The following is a 21,059-nucleotide window of genomic DNA, read 5'->3' as shown; positions in this document are numbered from 1 at the left end:
TCACAAATCACTAGATCTCTCAGAAAAATTTGGACCATAATTGGCCAGTTATCTCAATTTAAACATGAGGAAACCTCAAACTGGGATAGAAAAGCCCAAATCCACTTGAAGGTAGTTCTGAACATTACCTGCTTACCATATTCTACCTGGAGCAGCAATGAATCTTCAACAGAGATAGGATGGGATGTTTCTCAAATAGAATGGCAGAAAAAAAATGCCTAAGTTCATACATAATATTGAGTGCCTCATAATGCAACTATAAAACTCTGCAAACCTATTTGGGGTAATTCTAAAGCGAGAGCCAAGTGCAGACCAACAGGAACTGTGATAACAACATCATTTGGCTAATGTGCTGTTTATGTATACAAAATGCTTTGCAAATGGTAAGGGGAAAATCACCAGCAGAATAGTTTCTAAAAGCATCTTAGTTTTCTAAAGCCATACTTATCTAAAATTGTAACAAAGAACAGCAGGAGGCGTGTGACAATGAAGCCAGTACAAAGTGAACGAAGTTTCAGCCAAATGTCAAAATATAACGAAGGAATTTCTCAGTCAAAAGGAAAAAAATGTATTGGGAAATGGGAATACAGTAGTTTTACAGAGATTTAGAACTTTAAATTATTCAGAACTGGTACAATCAAAACTAAAACACGTGCATGTGTACCATCTGCTTGCCTCCAAAGAGGAGTCTTTGGAGAATTAATTTCAGCTGCCAGAGTTGCAGGAAAGGAAACTAGTCTCTAGTTTATCCAAATCATTACTTGAAAACAGGAACTCAAGAACACAGAAGAGACTTGGGCCGTCTGGCTTTGCCTCCTTGGGGAGATTTTCCTTAGAGATTTCAGCAGCTGCAGAAATATATAGGTTGAGAGAAATGAGGTATAACCTGCAAAGTCAAATTCAGGCTAAGAAATATGTGGTGTTTTTTTTTTTTTTTTTTTGTCCAAAGTATGCTTTAACAGTAGTTACTAGTATTTAAAGAGAGATTTAAACTGTCTAATAAATACTTTTTTCTTGAGCTAAACGAACTGAGTTTTCTAGTAATTTTTTTAATTTTTTATTTTTTTAATTTCGGCATATTACAAGGGTACAAATGTTTAGGTTACCTATATTGCTTTTGCCCCAGGAGAGTCAGAGCTTCAAGGTTGTCCATCCCTCAGATGGTGCACACTGCACCCATTAGGTGTTAATATTTTTCTAATAATGTTAAATCATGTTTTAAGTCATGCTTAGGAAATTAATCCCTCTTCTACTAACAATAAAGAATCTGGCATTCACTGGCCAAATTGAAAAACGAAGAATCAATGCTTCAGGGAGTTATTCAGTCTCTATTTCCAATGAGTCTTTATTTAATAGTGTTAGTGTTTTCAATTGTGAAATTAATTGGCCTGCCTAGGTATGCTGTCTTTACTTTTAGAATAAACTATAAACAAATAGTTATTGTGTTTCTACAAGTAAAAGAATACAAGGAAGCATTAGTCATAGTCTGAGATTTTAAGGACTCTAAAATTCAAGAACTGAACACACATGGTTGGAAACTTAACCATACAAGAGATCAATAACAATTCAAAGGATATAAGAAGACAGCACGTGGTTAATCACCAGGTAATAACTATACATTATAGGCATTGCATATTCAAAGAAAGATGAAATCATCTGTGGGTTAGAGTAAATAGGAAAGACTTTCCAGAGATCAAATTTGAACTGAGTTGATGAAGATGCTAGCATCGGTGAAAATAAGGTATGGAGAATCCAAGGATGGCAAAGGCATTAGATTTATTCACTAAATAAAAAGGAGAATTAAAAAAATATATATGTATAAATACATAAAGTAGACAAAGTAAAAATAAGTGGATGGATGGATAAATGGATAGATGGATGGATGGAGGGATAGACAAATGGATAGATAACTAACCAGTTTTTCAAGTACAGCAGCTCCACTAGATAGGACATATAAATATTGAATAAAATTTATTTTTGAAAGTCTAGAATATTCACATTTTTGTGAGCCACGTTATTGGTAAATAGCAATATCAAATACACACACATTCATTTAGAAAGACTTTTTAGAGAATGGGGCTGAAAAATAAATTCACTCACAAAAGAGAATAATTACTAAGATACTAATTCAAGTAAATTGTGGTATTAAATATTACATTATCTATAAAACTACATCCAGTTTGTGTAACAGAGACTCAAAGAATAAAAACATGAGTATATGAAAACTAGCTAATGAGCCCAGTAAGTAATATAATAAGCATACCAACTATTTTAATTTCCTTCCAAATGGGAAGATTATCTTTGAGAAAATGGATTAAAAGACCATATTTGGTAGTAAAAATGATGTTCAAATATTAATGTTCACATATTGAACAATAAATGTACTTTAGGTACTATACAAGGTCCCTGATACGCATTATGTCATTTCACAACTCTACTATGTGTTGTATAGATCTACCCCATTTTCACATGAGAAAATGAAGCTTAGAGAGGTTAAATAATTCGAGAAGTTAGGAAGTAGGATAGCCAGAACTATAACTCAGGTTTGTTGAGTGCCATTTTCACTTGGTTGATCTTACTTGTATACCGGTACCAGATAAAATGATGATAAGGAAGCTTCCTCAGGTGACAACTTCTAGATGATAGAATTCTGTGCTACTCATGTAATGCCATGGGCTTTGCTTAAGTAAAAACAGGAAAGAACCACAAAAATGTGAAACATTAACAAATATGGCGCTACAAAAGGCAAATCTACAAAAGGGGAACCATACTTCTATGGATACAGCAAAGTCTATGTGTAAAATGGTAAAATGTTAACACCAAATTTTCCTAATTCACTTGGCTAATGTGATTAGAATATATGCCTATCAATATTTTTCATTACTTTGACACCAGTACACCATAGATCATTAACAAACAACCCCTCAGTTGTAGAAGAGCTTCTCAGAAATTCAATAATCAATTAATTAATATCAAAAATAAAATCTGATGGGTTGAGAAAAAAATGTTTATTTTATTCTCAGACACAGGAAAGAATAAGCATTTAGGGGATGAGAGAAACCAAAAGCATAGCCATCATGGAATTTCATGCTCATGATAATGGGAGATGTAGTCTAAGGACTTAGTGTATAAGATCACTTAAAAATCATCTCTTTTCAGTTCACAAATTTATAATTGAGAAAATTAAAAGCTAGAGAATCATAGATACACAGAATCTCCAAGTTCATAACTGATTTCTTAACATATATTTGAACTATATGGTCTTTACATAAGAGTGCCAGAAATGATTTAGGGAAGCATTAGTTACAAGCAATTTTAGATTAAAAATATGTAGAAAATTCTTCGCTATACAATGCTCAAATTTGCTCACTAATAGTTTTCTTACAAAGTTATACAATTTCAATTAGTTTTTTTTTTTGTGTGTGTGTGTGTGCTTGGATTTTTCAAGTTAGATACTGTATCAATAATAGTGAATGCACTAGAAACTAACATGCCAACCCATCTCCCTACATAGGTGATAGATTCTATATCAACATCTATATGAAGATTCAGTGTTCTTAAGAGTCAGGCTAGCTACAACTATCTTGAAAACCATCATGGTACTGAATATGATTCAAAAAAAGAAAAAAAGATCAGAGTCCTTGATTGCCATTTCTCATATCCTCAAAACTCTATAAATTGTATTAATAATATATTAATAAAAAATTGCAGAAAATAATTGTACAAGAAGAAAATCTGATTTGGTGCCCAGTCTACAGCTACCCATCTCTTTTATATCCCAGGATTACTAAACAATTTTTTTTTTAACTTTTGGTGGCACAAACCAGTATTTCCATTGGTGAATGACCAATTCCTTCTACCACCTGTGTGTGATAATTGACTCATAGGAACCTTAAACCTGGCAAAAGTCTCAGTAATATAGGTTTGATGTAAAAGAAAATTAGTTGGCTGCAGGCAGAAAATCAGACCAGATGGGACAATGGCCTCTTACAATATGGCAACTCACCTCTGACTTTTTTTTATTAAAAGGATAGTTATTCCTATAGAAGCCACCATCGTGGTAAATCAGACAATAGGTCTGAATCATCTTAAATCTCTGTGGAAGCCTTCAGAACATTTTTGTTTTTTTCCAAGTCAAGTAAAAAGTGCCTTTGATTTTCTTAAGCTCCTCCCAGTTTTACAGAAATATTAACATTTAACATTTGCCTTCCTCACAGTCATTAGATAAATGCCAACTTAGTGTTAGAAGAAATGCATTTTCAGCTGAAATGGAGCCAAGCTGTCCTAGTTAGTTATGTTAAAGAGAATCAGAAATTAATCAGTCTACTATTAGAGCACAGCTGTTTTTTGAAATGTTTCTTTGATTTTCAAGAGTTTATGTTTTAAAGAGTTATTATTAAACATAATGGTGAGCCTAGAAGTTGAGAGGAGAGAACAGCTTAAGCAAGCTGACATTCACAGAAGAACAAAAACGGTTTCTTCTTTCTGGTTATGACCTTTGAGCAAGTCCTTTCTCATTCCCAAATCTACCAAATGGAGGTACTATATTATGCTGAAGTACAAACCTAGAAGAATCAGAATACACTGAGGGAACTCAAAGTTTGATATGTTGCCTTCTACAGTTCAGAACCTGCAGGAAAGAATTCTAGCCTCCCAAGTCATTATTACAATAACAAAATTCATTAACTGAATGTAATGACATAGTAATAGTCTTCAAATCATCAATAAATACCTTTTTATAAGTTCTGTGTTTAACTTAATAGCCCTTTTAGCTCAAAGGCAAAGGTTTGTGTCATCCTTAACTGACACACACTTATATTGTCTCTTGCTGAGCAGCTGAGAGCAGGTTAATGCACTGCCACAATGGTATATTTTTTTTAACTTTTTTTTTTTCTCTCAAATGGTTGAGGATTGCATTTGCATCAATGTCATGACACATGGAATAATTGGAGGGTTTTGGGCCATGAATGCATATCAGGCTGTTAGACCCTTGATATTTGCTTAACAGTCCGAGTACTAGAAGCAGAACAGATGCCCTAGTTTCAATGCCAATGCATCACTGCATCCCCTCAAGCTGCCTTTTGTAATTGTCAGTTCAATATCAGTATCAGGGTCAGAAAGTGTAAAGAGTTCATTACAGATTTACTGTCTTCTAATAATCTAAGAGGGCAAAAAGACATGCCTGAAGTTTATTAATTTTTCCACTGTTTAATCTCCTATGTTAAAATAAATCACCCTCAGTTTTTCAAAAGCTACACCTATATCTTTAATATTTACAATTTAGCATTCAAAACTTAGACATTCATGGAATGAAGAGTTTTAAAAAAATTTACACTAAATGACAAAGGTCTAAAAGGAATTAGATGCTCCCCAAAAGAAATGCAAATCGCTCTTTTAATCTACAAGCAGGTGTATATAAAACTATAATAATGCTCTGTATGTTTTATAATTAAGCAAATAAATAACTATGCACTTTTGTTTTCTTAAATAAACAACAAATCTTTGTCTGCCTTTAAAATTTCTGGGTAAAGACATGGGAAACTAGAATAAGTAAAGAAAAAATGTTAATTGAGTGAATAAAATCCATAAGATTCACTAACATAGTAAATGTTTCTTAAGTGTGTACCATGTGTCTTATACTGGGGCAAGTATTTGTATGCATTATTTCATCTCCATCTCACAATAGACCTGTACAAGTTTAACACACATTTTATGGATGAATAAACTGAAGCTTAGAAATTAGGTATCTGATTGTCCAAGATCTAGTAAATGTCAGAATCAGAATGTGAACCCAATTCAGTTTCATGCAGTATCCATACTGTTAATTAACCAATGTTGCTTCATGATAAAGACATTCTGAGACAAGGTATCAAGTCACGCAGGTTCTTAGACCAGACTCAAACCAGTGTAGTGGTAGGGTCTTAGTAAAACCACTTCTTGGTGTTTCTCAGAATTCACATCTTTAAAATAATGAGGTTGGCTGAATTATCCCCAGGCCCCCTCAATTCTAAACTCCTAGGTTATGCTATTATGAACTAAAGCAATTTCATAAGGTCTAATTCACCTGTTTTCTTTCATTTAATACTATGATTTATGTAATGTCCTGTTTTCAACTATAGAGCACTCTACTCCAAAGTTACTTATTTCCAGGGCCTACTCAGTGCAATGTGAACACTTCATAAGAAGTCACATAAGTAAACATTTCTGGGTCAACAGCAGTGGTTGCAAAATCAAATAAGCTGCCGAAGCCCATAGAATTCTAAGCGTAAGCATCCAAATGCCAGTTCACAGCTGACTGAGCAAGAATGTCTGAGACTATACTAAAGAATTTAGAAGAATTTTGCTATATTAAAGTGTTTGTGTCTTTTCTTCTCCATTAGAGAAAGTACTTATAATCATTCCTATGTAAAGCTATTTGCATAAAATGAGATACATTTATGAGTATGTATATATAAAATGCATATATATAGTACAATATCCAAATATATGTACTTAATATTTTGGCTCACTGTTTCCTGAAGAGAAAGGAAGAAACAAGGCAAGATATTGCAAATATTAAATCTCTATTATTTCTCATTTCATATTAACAGTCCATACATTTTCCAAATACTTAGAGATACAGCTTAAAGCTTGCATTTAAAACTCAAATTTCTACGTAATATTTTAAAATGACAAGACATAATTTTCAAAGTGTGCAAGAAGTACATAAGAAATGGAAAGCCTATGAGTTTCAAATTTTGGGAATCAACTTTAATTTTATCTTGATGCTCCTTCCTGTAATCGTATGATTATCAATGAATGTTAATCTTTTTAAATTTTAATTCATTTTTAAGAAAAATTATCTCTCCCCCTTTACCTATCTTATAAATCACAATTAAAAAGAATAAAATATTATTTTCATTTATTGAATATGTTTTATGCACTATTGTCTCATAGATTTTTCTTTCTTTTAGCAATAGTTAACATTGAGGAATAAAATGAGATGAAGGGGAACAGAAGAGGTAAATATTTCCAAAAGAAAAATGGAAAAGTGTGAATATGTCTCAGTTCCTCTAGAGGAGGAATCATAAGTACTGTTTTCAATTTCTTCTGAAGTAAGCCCCTGAAAGCATCCTGGCTGCTTCTGTTCCTAGAAATACTGATGGATGTTTGGCCTTTGCAGTCTGTTTGGAGAAAAGTTACTAAACTGTAACAGAGAGAGAGAGCAGATATCCAGTATTTTATTTAATCATTCAATAACTAGAAAATTCTGGGAAGACATTAGGGACTGCATTAAGTAATGATTCCAAATAAGGGAGAATAGTACTGCCTACTGCACAAGATATGTTGGGAAGTATAAAAGAGTTAATATACAAGAGGGCCAGCATGGTCCCAGGAAAATAGTGAGTTTTAAACAAAAGAGAGTTGTTACGAATAATGGAGATGTATTGAAGAAATGGAAGGAGTAATGATGATGGTGGAAACAGAATTTTTAATAAAATCTGGAAATTTAATTATAAAATAAGAAAAGATACCATCTTTGCCTTGGAGGAATTTACATTTTATTAAATAAATAAGCAATTAGATACTGATGACAAGGGTCATAGGGGAGAGGTCCCCAACCCAGGTTTAGAGAATCAGGAAACACTCCCCAGAAAATAAAGTCTAATCTGAAATGGGAGAGCAATTTTATTACACACCAGGTATATACATTTTGGCAAGTTAACTCCTATCTGCAAATTTCAAAAACATAAGGGAATGTGACAACATTAGATACCTCATATAATTAGAATAACTCAGTATTTTCCCATTAGAGACTAGCTTATTTTGCTTAGCATAATGTCTACCAGGTCCTTCTTGTTTTAGCATGTGTCAGATTTTTTTTTTTTTCCTTTTAAGGCCAAATAATATATCATTGTATGTATATCCCACATTGTGTTCATCCATCCATTGACATTTGAGTTTCTTCTATGTGAATAATACTGCTATAAACATGAGTGTACAGATATCTCCCCAAATTCTGGCTTCTAATTCTTTTGAATATATACTGTGATGTGGAATTGCTGGATTATATACTAATTCTTTTTTTAATTTTTTTGAAGAGGTAACATACTGTTTTTTATGGAAACTGAAACATTTTACATTCCCACCAACAATGCACAACGGTTATAATTTCTCTACGTTTTCACCAATTTCTTTTTTTCCATATACTCCTTCATTAATTTATTCATTCACTTATTTAAAGTCTATCCTAATGGATATGAAGTGTTATTTCATAGTTATGATTTGCATTTTCCTAGTGATTAGTGATGTCTAATCACAAGATTGCCATGTGATTACAGGCCATTTGCATGTCTTCCTCGGAGAAAGCTATTCAAGTCCTTTGCCCATTTTCTAATGGGGTTGTTTGTTTTTTTGATTGTTGAGTTATAGGAGTTCTTTACATATTCTGGTTATCAATCTCTTATCTGATATATGATTTGCAAATATTTTCTCCCATTCTGTGTGTTGCATTTTCACTCTGTTGATGATATCTTTTGATTCACAAAGTTTTAAACTTTGATGTAGTTTAAATTATCCATTTTTAATTTTTTTTGCATGTGCTTTTGGTGTTATATGCAAGATATTATTGCCAAATCCAATGTCATAAAGATTTTTACTGGTATTTTCCTTTAAAAGTTTTATAATTTTATCTATTATGTTTATATATTTTGTCAATTTTAAATTAATTTTTGCATATAGTATAAGGTAAGGGTATATGGGTATCTTTTGTATGTGGATATCCAGTTTTACCAACACCATTTGTTGAAAAGATTGATTTTTCCCCACTGAATGGTCTTGGAACCCTTGTCAAAAATCATATGACCATATATATGAGGGTTTATTTCTGATATCTCTGTTCTATTTCATTCGTCTACATGTCTGTTTTTGTGTCAATATTAAACTCTTTTAATTACTGTGATGGTATAGTAAGTTTTGAAATCAGAAAGTGTTAGACATCCAACTTTATTCTTTATGAAGATTGTTTTAGGTATTCTGGATCTATTGAGACTCCAAACAAATTTTAGGATGAATCTTTCTATTTCTACATGAAACATTGTTATGGTTTTGATAGTGATTACATTCTGTATACCACTTTCTATAGTATTGAAATCTTAAATATATGAAGTCTCATCCATGAATACAAGATGATTTTCCATTTATTGGTGACATCATTATTTCTTTTAGCAATGTTTTGTAGTTTTCAGTATACAAGGTTTTGGTCTTCTCAGTTAAGTTTATTCCTAGGTATTTTTTTTTGATGCTATGTAAATGGAATTACTTTCTTAATTTCATTTTCATATTGTTTGTTATTATCATATAGATTCACAACTTATTTTTGAATGTTGATTTTATATGCTGCAATTTGCTGAATTTGTTTATTTGTTCTAAAAGTTTATGCGTGGAATTGTTAGAGTTTTCTACTTATAAGATTTTGTCTTGTTATATGTGTACAGACATAATTTCACTTCTTCCTCTCCCATTTGAATGACTATGATTTCTTTTACTTTGCTAATTGCTCTGGTAGGATTCTAGTTCTAAGGTGACTGTAAGTGGTAAAAATAGGCAACTTTGTCTTGTTCCCGATGTTACAGGAAAAACTTTCAGTCTTTTAGGATCAAAAATAATGTTATCTGTGGGATTTTCATATATGACCTTTATTATGTTGGGGTAGTTCCATTCTATCCTAGTTATTTATTTGTGTTTTCCTTCAGCTTTCTGAGCATATTCAAGACAGATGTTTTAGGGTCTTTGTCTAGTAATTCCAGTACCTATAACTCATTGAGAATGGTCTCTAGAGATTTAGTTATTCCTTTGAATGGCTGTGTTTTCCTGTTTTTTTTTTTTTTTTTTTTTTTTTGGTGTGGGGGGAAGGAGGTGGTGCCTTGTGATCTTTGGCTGAAAACTGGACATTTAAAAATCAGTGACCTCTCTCATTCACTGCAGAATGTCTCTGTGCAAGGTAAGACCTCACTACTAAGTATGCTTAAGCCTTAGAATTAGACTCATGTTAAGGCTTATGGTCTTTTCAGAAATTTTTAGGTCTTTTCTGGGCATGTGGTTTCCCTAAGCCTATGTGTATACTCGTTTCTGATTTCACTGAATAAATGACTACTTTTAAATCCATTCATTTCTCTACAAGTCTCACCCCTGTTTCTTCTTGTGGTCTGAGCTCTTCTGTTGTGTTACCCCTTCAGTGAACTCTTGCTGCAGGTGTCTGTGGTGGATAGTTCGCTTGTCACTTTCAAGAGCCTTTACCTTGTCTTGAGATGTGAACTGTGTTGCTTTTGGCTGTCTGAGCACCAAGTTAGCTAACACAGAGACCCACAAACCAATCCCTCAGGCAGCCATGAGGTAAGTTAGAGCGTTAAAATTTAGTATGGTCCTGCTCTTTCTGGTTCCCAGAAAGGAACTTGGGACTGAATTACCACTTCCTTCAAACCATGCTGTGCTGCACCAAGGAGGGAGTGGGGAATGTTTGTGTAAAACTACCACCAAATTTCCTTTTCAATGTGGATTTTTCTTGAGTAGACATTTACTTGGTTGCTTTAAATCTTAGAATGATTTCAAGAGCTCCTGTAAGTTATTTTAGCCAGTCTCTAGTTGTTCTTTAATGTTCTGTTGGGGAACAAGAGTCTGGAGCTTCCTAGTCCCCATCTCGCCGATGCTACTCTCCTAATAAGTGAGAGTTTTACCCATTTATTTTATGTTGTGAGTCTTTATTTCTACACAGTAAATCTTATTTTCATCCATTTATTTACTGATTGTATACGTGTGTGTGTATACATATATACACACGTATACATGCACACATTAAATGTGAATGTATTACAGAACAGTGGAGCAGTAAGGAAAAATTCTCTCATAAGAGAAGTTGGAGAGAGCAGGGATAAACAACTTTCCTAAGGAGCTTTATTGTAAGGAAAAATGGAGGACTGATACCATAACTGATTGGAGATATAAGTTAATATTTTTCTCTTTTAAGATGGGAGAATTATAGTGTTTGTGAATGCTGATGAGAAGCATCATCTAGAGATTAAAAACCTAATTATTCTGGAGAGGACGTAGGGGAGACCAGAATGATATTCTTAAAGAAGCAAAGAAGGATGATATTCACTAGATCATTTAAAGCGTTGACTTTTGATGTGAGTGTGGAGAGTTTATCCAATATAACTAGATGAAAGGCATAGTATGTGAGCAAAAATCCAGGAGTGTTTGTGCATGTAATTGTTGGAGCTTGTAGAAGTTCTCTTATGAGTGTTTCTATTTTTTTTAAGCAATTTGTAAGCAAGGAATTTCAGTGAGAGTGAAAATAAAAGATAAGAGACTGAATGCTTAAGAAGAAAACAAAACGCAAGACGTTTTCATTTGGGAAAGGAAGGAAAGATGGAATGGGGAAGTGCAGCATGCCCTTCCTGGCAGAAGTGAGGGCCTAATGGAGGTTTGTGGTCTTAAATTTAAAGTGGACAACTCTATATGATTGTTTTTCTCTAGCATCATTCACCTACTTATGGATAGTCACTGAGCAGTCCAAAAGAGTGTGAGGAGATAAGAAAGAAGCAACAGACTTAAAAATACATGGGCAGAGAGTATTATGTTCATAAACTGACCTCTTTGAATCCCCAAATATACAGTAAATGAATATAGAGCACCAACGATGTACTAAGCAGTATTTCAGGTGCTTGGGAAACATCAGTGGAAACAAAGACCCCTGCCCTTGTGAAGCTTACATTCTAATGGAGGGAGACGGAATATGAATTAAAAATATGTAATATATTATAATATATTAACAGATGATGAATGCTATTGGAATAAAAAAGAACAGAAGAATAAAAGACAGATCAGAGGTACTGGTTTGGAGGATGCAGTATTATTTAGAGTGGTCAGTGTTTACTTCATAGGGAAAGTAAAATTGAGCAGCAACTTGAAGGAGATGGAGTTAGCACCGCAGAGATCTGGAGGAAGGGCATTCTGAAATGTGACTGGTAGAGAAAAGGTCCAAAATCAAAGTGTGTCTGACATAGCTAAGGAACAAGAAAGAGGATAGTATGCCTTGGGGTGTGGGGAGAATGTGGGAGTATAGCAAAACATGAGGTCAAAGAAGTAAGAGGCCTGGGAGAAGTAAAGCATGCTTGATACTGCAAGGACTTCGGCTTTTTATTTGAGTGAAATGAACAGTCATTGCGTCGTTCTGAGCAGAGAAATGATATGATTTAACCTCAATGTTAAAAGGATTACTTCAACTATTGTGTTTAGAATAAACTCTAGAGGCAAAGGTGAAGCCAGGAAATTTTTACATTACACAACTTTCTCTAGCTTATGCTAGGATAGCAAACCCCTAAATCTCAATGCTTATGTAAGAAAGATGAATTGCTCCTTCATGTTAGATACTGGCTGGAATCAGCGATAGCTTGGTTTCCTGTGTATCCTTAATTTTAGGACCCAGGATAAAGGAGCACCTCATGTCTTTAGCATGTCATTCTCGTGATAAAGGGAAGAAAAGAAATAGGAGCACCACACAATTGCTTTTTAAGTTTATCCCAGGAAATGCTGCCTGACATACCCATGCATTTCATTAGCCAATTCTTCTACAAGGAGTGGCACTGCAAGCAGAATTGGTAGCATAATTTGAGAAGCTCAATGTAAAATTAAAATGCAGGAACCTTCTTCAAAGAAAACCTTTAGGAATTTAAGATGTCAACAGCAGAGCATTAAACCAGGTGTAGGTTGCACATCCATGAAGCTGGCCCTGTCTACAAGTCAGCTGGAAATGAACAAACTGAATAATACTCTCAAAGGAAAGAGGAGTGAATAGATGAATAATTAGGAACAATAATATAATCAACAGCAGTGTACTAGATGGCTACTGATGTAATCCAGGTAAATGGTAATGTTAGCTCAACTAGGTGCTAGCAGTGGAGGTAGAAATATATGTCTGGAAACATTTTGAAAAAAATGTCCTATATATCAGAGAGACATTAAAGTTAACTCCAGATTTTTCCTTAATAACTGAGAGACTAGAGGTGGCAATAACTGAGGTTAGGAAGACTGCAGTGTTTAAAAATCAAGAGTTTTTGGTTTTGGACATGGTGAGTTCAAGAAATGTATCATATGTGTCAGTTCAAGTAGAGATGTCAAGAAAAGAGTGGGGTATACACATCTGGAGGTTGTGAGAGAGATCTGAGCTAGAAAAATTCATTTGAGAGTCAATGGCCTTTAGCTGAAACTTAAATTCACAAGACCGAATGAGCTCACTGTAATAGTGAGTATAGATAGAAAAGAGAAAAAGAGCAAGTGGTAACACCTAAAGTAGTCTCATATTTAGGGGCTAGGGAAATGAGAACAGCCTACAAAAGGAACTTCCAGAGAGCAGCCAATGAAATAGGAATAAAAATTTAGTTTACTTGGTACAATAGAAGCATGCCAAGAAAATGTATCACAGAGGATCAACTGCCCAATTCTGCTAATGGGTGTAGTTAGAAGAGAACTGAGAACTGACAATTGAATTTTGCTTTGTAGATGTTATCTGTGACTCTGTGGATTGGTGAGTGCAAAGGCCAGATTGCAAGAATCTAAGAAAGGAAAGGAATTAGATGCTGTGAATATAGACAACCTTTTCTAGAACTTTTTTTTTTAAGAAAGAAAATCTGGCGTCTTTCCCCTAGCTTCAGGCATTGTGACCTAGTGCACCACATATCCTGGAAAGAGTTTCCATTCCTAAGAGCTTTATAGTCCAAGATAGCCATGAAAAACAGAGGCATTAAAAATATTCATACTGAGAAAAGCCATGAAAAAGAGAAACAATTTGTTTTTTTATTAAAAAAAGAAATTTTTTTTTAGTTAAAACTGACCCAAACATTATCCCAACAGAATTGTTACAAATTTTGAACAATAGATATAGCTCTTTTAAAAAAATTCTATGAGCCAATTCTTCTGAAAATTTTGGCTTTCTTACAAATGATTTACTAAAGCAAGTACATACTAATCTGAGTTTTCTCTCTCTCTCTCTCTCTTTTTTTTTTTTGACATCTTCAAAATGGAACAAAAAAATAGGGAAATAAATGGAGGAGAGGAAACTGAGATCAAGAGGATCTTTTCTTTTCTTTTTTTTTTTTTAAAGGAGAGAAATAAACACATTTGTATGTTTACGAAAATGAGAGTGAAAATAGATGATACAGAAGAGACAGGGGACAATTAAATTATTGGAGCCATATCCTTAACTAAATAAAAAATTAAAGAGGAGAGAACAAAGGGAAGAATTGGGTTTAGTTAGGACTACAGAAAATTCATCTATGATGACGACAGTCCTCAACAAGGGAGAGCATCCACCCACCCTGGCCAGGAAACTTTTGGCAACGCCTGGAGACATGTTTGATGGATGGGGGTCTATACTGGCATTTAGTGGACAGAAGTCAGGGATGGTGCTAAATATCCTAACATCCTAACATCCTACGCTCCCACAACAAGGGATTAGCCAGTCCAAAATGGCAATTGTGCCAAAGTTGGGAAACCCTGATTCTAGTAAGAGAAGGGGCGGTAAAGTATGTGAGTACAGTGTTTATCTTGCCTAGCTCCCATAAGAAAAAAAATTCATTAGTACTCTCATTCACTTTGAAGAAAGTTGTGTCTTTCTTTTAAAAAAGCCATTGGCAGCTAGAAGCAGCAGGAGAGAGGACCACTGGTCTGTCAGCCTCAGTAGCAGTGAACAGAGCAAACAGCTGGGTGGCAACAGGTTGGGCGCTGGAGGCACCATCGGCAACTCTGGAGGGAAGTGGAGCCAGAAGCAGCTGCCATGATGCTCGGTGCTACAGAGCCAGCTAAGAGAGTTCAGTATAGTTTTGAAAACCAAAGACTGCCTGCATTAAAATCCCCACTCTGCCACTTTCTGCTATTAACTGTCCTCAGGGAAGTTCTGTAACTTTACTGTGGCGGAGATGTCTCATTGTAACATGGGAGAAGCAGAGGATAACCTAACAGGGTCCTCATGAGAAGTAAGTAAAGTGATATTTTAAGTGCCTGTTATAATACCTGGTACACATTAACCACTATATAAGTGTTTGTTAATTAAAAAATAAAATAAAATATATTCCAGAAACACTAGTGGGAGATTGTTTCCCTTTCTCTCTTTCTGGTTCGACACATATTCTCAGAATGACAAAATGGGACTTGGGAATTTACCATTGGTGCAATAAGTACAGTTGAAATTATTGCAACCAAGCTACAGTCTAATAGATTATAATGTGGCTCTTCAAATTGTTTGTTATTTTTTCTATGATTAACAATAAAATACATTACAAATTTATATAATAATAAAAATACCTACCAGCTCTAGAGTCCTTGAGCCAAATATTTTACCTATATTATCCAATTTATACAACCAGTACAATAACCACAGGAGATATCTATTATTGTCCATATTTGATAAATGAGGAAATTGAGACTAAGCAAGATGTCAGTGAATTGTCCAAAGTCAAACGCTTGCTTAATAAGCTGGTAGGCTAGGTAGAGACCCACTTCAGCCTACTTCCAAAGCTTTAACCATTCACTACTCTGTACTTTCTCCATGGCTCAGTCAGAGAACTCTGAGTTTTACAAGCCCATTTTGTCATTGTGCAATATGGCCAGTGCCCACTGGGATTTTGCAGACTGAAAACACAAAGATGGGTATATCTTGAAAACTTTCAACTATGAGAGAATCAGTCGTGAATTAAACAATAACACACAGTGTTGCTACAGTATAATACACAGCCAAACTGCGGCAGGGCAGGGGCGACTCTGTCACATGGTAGAAAGGTCTGATCTTTTGGAAAACAGCATCATTAACAAGATGCTGGGGACCAATTAAACAGTCAAGATTCCTAATATTGGAAGGACTAAGCTTGTCCCTATTTCATGGATCACTAATCCATATCAGGCAGCTTTAATTAGACAGGAAGAGTCAAATGACTTCCAGTTGCCTTTTTACATCATTTTAACTACTTTCAAATGTCCAGACCGTAATAAAATCAGGTTTGAACCAATGCTATATCCATTCTTATGTGCCCTTTACCTATTTCCCAGGGAATTATGAATGATCTAATTAGCTATTCCTGAGGTGACAGATCAATATCACATACACATTTAAGCCTGCACTTCTAAATTCTCAGTATAATTAGCTGCTCAGATTATACATTATTAAACTTAATTTTCACTGATTGTCTTTTTAAGATTAAGGTATTAAATATCATATTTAAATATAGTAGCTTAATACCATTTGATGGTTAACATTTCAAAAGCTATTTAATACCTTTATATTTACCTAAGGAACATGCAAGTAAGTTAGCTAGATAAACCTCTAGATACAGCAAAAAAATAGTTTTACCAATTGGATTCCTAAAATGAAGTGTGGCTATAATGTACATCTAAAATGCTAATGCTATTCCACCAAAAAAATATGGTGTTTAAAAATCTATGCTCACTTTCTTTATCATAGTTTTTCTTGCCAAGTTTCTTAAACATCAAGCATGCTGTTCTCGTAAGACTTTTATCAAGATCTTATTAATCCTTGACTGGGAAACTGTTTGTGTGCTTGTTTTAAATACAGTCTATAATTCAGTAGTTACAGTAACCTACTAAGTTTAGGTAATTAGAAAACATGTCTTGACTTGTCTTCTTTTTCTTTACTAGTTAATAATTACTACCAACTACTTATGTTGGCATTATATTATCATAGAGTATAACTAAGACTTATAATTTAAAATAAATTTTAAACTCAATATTTATCTATATGTATAATTTGACCAATATTTATTCAATTATCATGTCTTTCTTTTACTTAAGGGACATCAAATGCCAGCTTGTTGATTCTGATCTGAATACAGAATTATATAGATTATTTTCCATGTTTAATTGTACTTTAATGAAAGAATGGAGAGCAGGGCAGAGAGAGGTGGGAGAGAGAGAAAGGGAAAGAGAGAGAGAGAGGGAGAGACATGCTTCTTTATGAATATAATTTTAAAAAGAAAACAAGCCCTCTGTTGTGTTACCATGTGCCATACATTATATTATATTAAATACTAGAATCAGAAAAGTAAAATCCATGCTTCCTTTTTCCAAAGAAATTCCAGTCCATGAGGGAGAATAGGATGACGTAAACTATATAAATAAAAGTTGTAAGAAGTTTGGATATGGAAGAATAAGTATTTTGTGTATCATTGTTGCTGCTGTTGTTTTGTCTTTAGTTCTCTTAATGTTAACAAGACAATAAAAATACTTTTAAAATTTGTCTATGTGTGCATTAGCAATGGAAGTTGAAAGAATATGAATATTTTGGGGGAAAGAGTAGAAAATAAAAATGAATAAAATATGAGTTTATATAACTCTACAAAGATATGAAGGCAGATACTGTGTTGCTAAATACGTATTAAATTAGAACTCCATAGCCCAGCTAACATTTAGACTATGCTGGATTTTTTTTAGCATGAGGTTGCTGAGAAAACCAATATCTACTTCCTCTTGTATTATATTCCTGGATTATTTTTGCAGTCCCAAATCTACATGAGCATTTGTGGTCATCTCCACTTATAAAAAGGAAATCAATATTTATTTATTTTTCCATTAGCATGATGAAGATTGGATTATGGCTTTATTAATTTATTTGTTCTTGTTTTTGAAAGGAAAATTATTTCCATCCAATTTTCATATCACATAAGAGATGGATAAAAGCAGTTCCTCACTCTATCCATATTGCATTTGAAATCTGTAATATCAAAAATCCAGTGTAATATCTTAACCACTCAAGTTAAATATGCCATGGGACTTTTTAATACACTGCACTGATGAAAGAAAAGTATTAAATTTATTCAACCATGAACAATTCTTTGATTATCATACACCTCAACTGCTCTGTATGTGTTGACCGTAAGAAGAATGAAAAATAGAAAATGAAATGTGATTAATTCTTGATTAATTGAAATTCCTTTAGTAGATATTGAATGGAGATAATTTGTGTTAGAATCAAGCTTTTGGTTTTTTCTCTTTTAAATTAATATTCAATAAGTATACCTGAAGCATGATAACATTGTTATAGCTATCTGAAAAGCAGCATATGAAAAAGTGGAATTATCTCCTCAGTATATTTGTTCCATTAAGAGGAACTTGAATTGTATAGCAGGAAAACTCATAAATAACCATGCCAATTATGTATTTTTTGAAAACTGTGTCTATAGTTGCATACCTAGTATTTGTCAGTAAGTTAAGTGTAAAGATGTGATGTAGAAAGTAAAAAATTATAAGATTTTAAAATTATATTTAAGCTGAAGCTTAACAAAGGACTGCCAAAAAAGCTTAAGGAGGAAAAAAACATATAATTCACCGGAGAAGACATGATTATACTATGCATAAGCCATTGTCAGTGTCTGGACAAATATGGAGAAATTTAAAAAGGCCTGATAATTACAGCATCACCTTGTTTTGGCAGCCCCATAATACTCATTTTCCTGTTTCTTAGACAGATGCAGAATTCTATAGTGTTGGAACTGAATGTCAAGAAAAAAGTTCTGTCAGTGCTCATATACCATATACAGATTTTTTTTTTTACAGATGAATTATTACATCTTCGTGTTTTGCTTCTCTGCCTTCACAGTTATTTCACACATACTTTTTGTGAGTAGCTGTAAATAATGAAGCATGGAAATTTCTCAGAACTCACTAAGAAGTGTGAAATCAAGTTTGAGATGTTGAACATTGTTAATTTATTTGTATTATTGGTAAAGGTAGAACAACACAATTAGGATAAAGACGTGTCATCAAGGGGAGGTGGTGGAAACAGACCACCTAAGTCCTATCCTCACATCAACATCACTTTTCTAGAATAAACCGAACACATGAACAAAAATGAGCAATACAATTGAGAACATACATCTGCAGCATGTTTACAGTCTAATTAGAAGGTATCATTCTTAAAGACATCCTTGGAAACTCCAGTCGAAACTAATGGGAAAGGAACTATCTGAGCAGAGTAAAATTTTACCTCCAATCACTGGCTAAGTCACTTAAACCTCTCTACACAAATCAGTTTGTACTACTGAAAAAATGATAAAAAGATTCTCTCTTTCTCACTCTCTCACTCTTTCTCTCTCTCTCAAATATTACTAAAGTATATTAATTATGTTAATGCTAATAATGGTATGTAATGTTATGTATACATATGTTTATGTTTTGCTGAAGATTAAAACAAAGACTTCTCCATTAATTAATTTTCCAATTGTGGTTTTTACAGATTTGAAGTATCACTATAAAATAACTCTCTGCAGGCAGAAACTTTCTATTTTGATATTATGATATCTTGTCTGTTAAAAAAAAACCTCTGGCCGGGCATGGTGGCTCACACCTGTAATCCTAGCACTCTGGGAGGCCGAGGCGGGTGGATCGCTCGAGGTCAGGAGTTCGAGACCAGCCTGAGCAAGAGCGAGACCCCCATCTCTACTAAAAATAGAAAGAAATTATCTGGCCAACTAAAATATATATAGAAAAAATTAGCCGGGTATGGTGGCGCATGCCTGTAGTCCCAGCTACTTGGGAGGCTGAGGCAGTAGAATCGCTTAAGCCGAGGAGTTTGAGGTTGCTGTGAGCTAGGCTGACGCCACAGCACTCACTCTAGCCAGGGCAACAAAGTGACACTCTGTCTCAAAAAAAAAAAACAAAAAACAAAAAACAAAACAAAAAAACCTCACAGAGTATCCAGAATATAATAAATGTGTGATAAATATTAGTAATTTTTAATATTCTCTTGATTACACTTATTTCCATGAATATCTTTTCAAAAATTATTTTATTTCAAACATGTAATTTAGCATTAACAGTTTTCTAGTGTATGGGGAATTTGAAGAAGGAACAGTCACCTAGACAAGTGGATGTAATATTCTATTTCTTGATTGAGTCAGTTTTTCTACCTGCTTTTCAAAAAGGTGTCACGTTTTAGAAAAGCTCACTATGTGAACATGAAAACAGAAATGTGATAGAAAAAATATGGTACCTGAAAATATTCCAGGAGTTGAAATTTAAAGAAAGGAAAGCAAAGACTTGTCTTAATAATATTAAAAAACATACAAAAATATTTTTATAATGCTCTTGCCCAATTCCTCAGCTTCTCTTCATGACAGTTGCCCAAGTTCAGATTCAAGAATATCAGAAAATCAAAATGCATTATTGGGAAGGATATAAAGGTCCTCTAGTCTAAACCTTCATTTTAGAGAAAAAGAAAAGGAGGTATCTATCAAGCAAATGATATACCCAAAGTCACCTAGTGAGTTCAAAGCATAAAACGAATTTATGTATGATTAGGAAAGAGTATTGAAATAAGATCTTATTTCAGGAAAATAATGGCTGCCTTGGTTTATTCTTTAACACTTAAGGAAGCAGAGGCCTTATGATTTTTTTCTTAATTTTTATTACATATTGAATACATACTAAAAATATTGTACCACGTATGTCAGGTACCAGTAAAATCAGTAAAATAAATATCAATTTATCCACCACTAATTTTAAAGAGAACTTCCTGAAGTTTATTTCTCATGACATTTTTTCTTTCTGTTCTGCTTATTCATTTGAAGAGCTCTTAACTAACAAATGGTCCAAAAATTGTAAACAAATCAGAATATACAATGGAGACATGTTTTTTCCCAGATACTCTAATTTACTTCTTAATAATAAAAAATTTGTTATTTCATAAAAATTTTCCAATAGTCATTTTTCAGTGATTCAAAAAGATGAATTAATTATAAGATAAGACCCTTATTTTTTCTAAAATATCTAGCTTTTAATTTCATCAAAAGTTAAAAACAGTTACATGTGAAGTCGTCTTGATTTAAGACAAAGAACTCTATAGAAACAAAAGGCATAGTGAATCATTAATTTAATATATAAACAACACTTTTATGTTATTTAAGCATTGAACTACTTTTCTAAGTTTCAGAAAATGGCCAAAAATATATTTACATATTTTTGATAGCTATTTATTAAAAGCTAAGTTGCTATTCTTTTAGGTAAATATAAAAGAG

The sequence above is a fragment of the Eulemur rufifrons genome, chromosome 8 (genome assembly GCF_041146395.1).
Source record: "Eulemur rufifrons isolate Redbay chromosome 8, OSU_ERuf_1, whole genome shotgun sequence".
In the NCBI taxonomy this organism is placed as follows: Eukaryota; Metazoa; Chordata; class Mammalia; order Primates; family Lemuridae; genus Eulemur; species Eulemur rufifrons.
The sequence above is the reverse complement of the archived record's forward strand: the minus strand, read 5'-3'. Positions refer to the sequence as shown.